Below are 6,000 nucleotides of genomic sequence, written 5' to 3' on the forward strand. Positions count from 1 at the left end.
GAGGGTAGATGCCCAGGCTGTATGCAAGGAGCTAATATCTAGGGAAAAAGAAAAGAGGAGAGAGGGAGAGGTTAAGTGAAGGGGTAAAATTAAATAGGATGACTAAGTATATTACCTTGGATATTGCAGTATTATGGTCTGGAAGGAGTTGAAGTTAGATGAAGGCAATTAAATATTAAAAGGGGCTACAGTTAGATATGAGCAAAACATTTACAGACCTAGATGCAGTGCAACTGGCTAGATTCTGTAGGAGTTGTCCAAATATCAATATACTAACATACTGGGACAGCTAATATAGAGCAACTGTGTAAGGTAGAGAGTACAATTACTAGGTTGGTGCACAATATGGAGCAAATTCACAGAGCAATTTCAGAGGATATCATAACATTCAGCAATGGTAACACATTACAATTGTACATATTGTTGTACCTGTGCAGTCAATTTAAAGCAGTGCGGATATGCGGTTAAGTGAATAAACAATAGAGGCACCAGAGTTATAAACAGCAATAATAGTAGCTAAGACATCAGAAACATAAATGTTAGCCATATTTAATAAAAAATCAACAACACAAACAAAAAACAACACACAACACTATACAAGTATAGTTATGAACTGCAATTTTTTTTCACCATAGCATATTTTTCAATATTTCTTTATTAGCCGATTGCAAGTAAATGCTGACTTCTTTTCTAGGAACAAGTGGAAATTTAATAACCGAATTTAACATCTATAACTTAATAACTAATGAAGGGCTAATGCCAACTTGAAAGCTCGAGTAACTGCAAAACCTATATTGGTTCAATAATAGGTATAACATCACATCTGTGTTCCAGTGTCTTTGTATGAGCTCCAGCAATAGCTCATAAACTAAAAATATGTACCAACTTCTCCAAGACCAATACTATGCTTTTTGGAGCTGTAGAGAAAATTCACCAGGCATCTGTCACTTTTCCTATATTTGATATATACATCCATACCACAGAAACAACCTCCTCTTTCAAATACCTAGGATTATGACTTTCTTAACTCTGTAAACTTCCACTTCCAAATAGAGTGAATGCAAAAACAAATACCCTCCTCTTCTGGGCTAAAAATGCCCCCCCCCCTTTTCTATTTCAACCAGTCAAGGCACCCATCTGTTAAAATACGGCCTACCCATTTTTTCATCTGCCTCCAGAAAAAAAGTCACCATACTCCAGACAATTTCCAACAGCATCTGCTGATTCATTGCAAACACAACTTATGTGAACATAATGCTAGGAAAAAGCCAAAGGGTTACCCATAAAACAAAGACCTAACCTACTGTTAGGGTCCCAACTCAACAAACAACTCTATCTGCAGACATTTACTCCCTTTATAAACTTCATAGAAAAGCCTTCTCATGCAACTAGAGATATTACTCATAAGTCACGCCAGCTCTCATTACCACTAGAATCAAACTTCACAGCACTGCATATGTTTTCTCTTTTCAGGCACCTACTCTTTGGCAAGCACTCCCCATCGAACTAAAGGACATCATCACTTACTCCAAATTCAGAATGCAAGACAAAACGTGACTGTTCATCCACACCAAATGCTCCTTCTTCAGCAAAGAACACATCTAACACACTATCCCTCTCTCCTTTCAGTGTCTCTGCTTCCCTCACAGAATTAATAAGAACTGACACACTTTAGAAACTAATGTAAATATTATGCATTACACTGTGTTTGTTGCTTATTATAATGTACATGTACATTTTTTTCTATACAATTAATCTGAACTACTCTGTTATTGGTTACATTTCTACCTTTTTTGTTTGTAAAATGTTTTGTATTTCACACAGGCTGAGCTTGAAATTGGTCAGTATTGAACAGCATACTACCCTGGTTAAGTAAAATAAATAAATTACATGATCTGAGTTATACAGATTTACTGCTGTGTAGAACTGGAAATGCAGTTACTTTGGGTGCTAGCACTGAGGTAAATACGTTTGTTGCCCTTATTTCTGTGGAGATGATAGAAGTCCATGAATTGTGCCAGAGCTTATGATGAACACCTTCAAATTTTGAAAGGACTAGCAATGAAGGCCAGTAACTGCAGGGAAGCAATCTACATGGATAAGAAAGAGAGAAAAAGAGAGGGTCTTTCTTCCACAAGGAATTTCCCTGTTATTTAAACTGTCACATAGTGATCTTCTCTGCATCATTTTAAAATGGTATCCTGTTATTTTTGGCTCTCTCCAGCCTGTTCTGAAAGATCCTGCCTTGTGGGAATTTACACCTCAGAAGTCTATAAACCTTTATTCACAAGCACTGAAGACAGATGCTGTTTCAACACTTGTTTGATATCCTGCTGGGACTGCTTCCTGAAATGAGACAATATGCCTTCAAGCATTTCAAAAGACTGTCAGTAGTTTTACTGAGCATTCTTTATTCCTGGTGAGTGCTGCCTCTGATTTGTGCTGCAAGACTCTTGTGTTTAATTTTGTCACTTTTTATCTGCTATGGCATATCTCCACATTTTGCTGTTTACTTAACCTTCAATTTTCTACCTTTTACATAATCTTTTCCAATTTTGGGGATTTACTGTTTACATATAGCCATTCACTATTTGAACTGAGAGCTGCATTTTAACTATTCTGATTCGGGTATTTATAATACGTATTACTTACTTTTCTAAAATATATTTTGTTATATATTTTATATTATGGACAAAGCTGTTTGAAAGTCTAAATTGCTGACTACATATCTGTTGATAATGTTATAAGAAAGGTTTGAATTCTGAGAAAACTAGTTATCCACAGATTTTCATCTGACAGCTATTTACCCAGTTTCTTTATAGCAGTATATTGTCTTCTTGCTCATGGTTTGCCATATTCACTTTTCACAACTGGGTTTTTGACTTTTGTCCTACCAAGAAGAGTTTTAATTTTCCCATTTTGTGTATTAGCATTATATAACACTGAAAGTGTCCAAATGGCTATTTGTGAGTAAAGTGATCAGTGATTGCAACCACTCTTTAGTACTTGTTTTGTTCAATATTTACTGTGTGTGCATAGTTATTACTGCTATTAGCCCCCCCCCCCCAAAAAAAAAAAAAAATCTCTCAACCTATATCACTATATCACTGATAGCTGTGCCTTACATTTCTGGCCCAGTATAGCATTTATTTTCTACTGTCTACAGATGCAAGTTTTTAATTCTACTAGAGCCTGCTGCAACTCCACTGAAACTGTACTATTTTAACTAACAATGTTTATGTAATGAATTGGAATAGCTTGTCAAGCACTCCCTCACTTCCTTCTTTGGTATATATTTACTCTCTGGTACCGTTTTTACAGTATCAATCTGATAGCATTGTGTCACTGACCAGCTGTGTTTTAACACTAATAAGCATTACCATTTCTTCTCCATTTTGTGGCTACCTTTTCTATTTACATAACCTGTCTCATTCCTAAATAAATAAAGATAACATTAACTTTTTTTCATTACTCCTAATCAGCAAACACCTCTCCTGCACCATTTTAATTCTCCTTTTTCTGTTAAACCCACTTGATTGATACCTAGCGGAAAGGTATCATATCACTTTTTATAAATAATCCCATATTGCCTGTTCCATAAAGTACTCACATTTTTGATTCTGCTGAGAGGATGTAGCTGTCCGATTGTTTCCGGAAAACAGAAAGAACTCAGTATGAATGGTAACAGCACCCCAAAACAGAAAATATGCATCTTCTGGGTATTTGTGTATCTATTAATGTATAACTAATGAAATTAATATATTCATTTACTATTTCTTAATTGATGGACTGATCAGCGTGACCTTTTTCAGCCACAGCCTGTGCTCAAACAAGCACAAAGACAATAGTATATAGCAAAATAAAGAATATACAATGTGATATGAGTCGGCAACTCAATGTATATATTGCAAGAAAACAACAATAAGCTGTATATTACAAAACAAAGTAAAAAGAGATTATACCTCTTTGTGATGCCCGAGCCCTGGCCCAGCAATCAAGGAGCCCCAATCCTCACCAGTAACACCAGTGAGGGGCATCTCACATAGGAGAAAAGGATAGCAAATACAGACAGTAAAGTGCAATTTTCTTTAAGAGCATACAGAGATCACAGTCAGTCCAGGGATGGTCGCTCCCTTGCTCTCCAGGTCCCCAATAAGACTCCCCACTGGCATAGCTATAGGGTCCAGATCTCAGCCTAGTGGGCAAGCTAAAACCTACAGCACCCTCTCTGTCTAGCCAGTGCTTCATGTCCCTGCCCTAGTAGCTGAAACACACACACACACACACACACACACACACACACACACACACACACACACACACACACACACACACACACACACACACACACACACACACACACACACACACACACACACACACACACACACACACACACACACACACACACACACTTTGAGAAGAGTTTATGCAACCATACAGACACTCCTGGGAAAGGCTGGCACAGCTTCTCCAGCTGTGCCCCTTTTTCCCAGACTATATGGTAGTACCAGTAGAAACAACAAATACCCCTTCTTCCACATAATAATAGAACAACTCTGGCCCCAACAAAAATATTCACCGACTGTGAAATGAAACAAGCAGATGAATAAAATCTCTTTATTTCTGTCTAGTGCTTCGGTGTTTCCACCTTCAAGGAATATCAAACATGCAAAATGCATGTTCTTATATAGAACTTCTGATTGAAGATACACACCCCTTAATTACAAAATTATATAATTATTTAATAAAATCCCATCTTAATGTAAACATTTCTAATTCAGCTCATTATTAAGCCCTGTGGGTGTCATAGTTTTATACTTTAAAATAAAAATGCTTTCTTTATACAACAACTTTTGTTTCAACACACTTTCATCATCACATAAACGTTTCACACTTTCTAAAACAGTGCCTTTTAACAAAGACACATCACCATTATGAAATGTATTAAAATGTGAAGCAATTATTTTGTTCTCTCTCTTATTTTTCACATCCCTAACATGTTCCATTAACCTAATACGGAATTCTCTCTTAGTCTCCCCTGTGTAATAAAGTTCACATGGGCATTTAAGTGCATATATTACCCCTTTACTTCTGCATGTATAAACCTCCCTCAGCTCAAATTTTAGTCCATTTATTCTATTAAATGTTTTAGCAATATATGTGCAAATACTGCATCTATTGTAACTCATTGTTCCCAAATTCACCACCATCTTAGGTATGTCTATCTTAGGCATTTGAAACTTCCCACATACTACCATATATTTTAAGTTCCTACCCCTTTTATATGAAAAAAGTGGTTTATTCGGAAGAATACTTGCTAGAACCCTAGCCTCTAACAAATATTTCCAATAATACTCTATTATAGTTTTAACGTCCTCACTTTTCACATTATACACTGAAACATGATAAATTTCATCTCTCCCCTCCTGTCTATTCTCATGAATTCTTATAGTAAGAAGCATATTCCTTCCTCTGCATAAAAAATCATCCTTCTTCATGCCCTTTTCCTTATTTAATTTCACTAATGCTTGTTTCAAAATACTTGGTTCATAGCCCCTCTGTAGAAACATATTATTAGTTGTCTCCATTTCCTTCTCCAAGGTACTTACTTCACTACACAATCTAGACACATGAACCAACTCACCGTAGGGTAAAGCCTCTAACACATGAGGAGGGTGGCAACTTGAAGCATGTAAATACTGATTACCATCTACAAACTTTCTATGTATATTAGATGAAATATTCCCCTTTTCTGTACCTTCCAAAATAAGGTCCAAAAATACCACCTTATTACCCTTCTGGAGTCCGTCAAATGCCAGACCAAAAGGATTCCTATGTATATCTGACATAAATTTATCTACTTGTTCTATACCACCTTCACAAATAAAAATCAAATCATCAATGTAACGAAAATAAAATTGTACGTATCTTTATACAATCTAAATCAAATAAAAACTTCTTTTCAAAAAAGGACATAAAAAGGTTTGCATACATAGG

The sequence above is a fragment of the Protopterus annectens genome, chromosome 6.part0, assembly GCF_019279795.1.
Source record: "Protopterus annectens isolate FY-2018-M chromosome 6.part0, PAN1.0, whole genome shotgun sequence".
Taxonomy (NCBI): Eukaryota; Metazoa; Chordata; order Ceratodontiformes; family Protopteridae; genus Protopterus; species Protopterus annectens.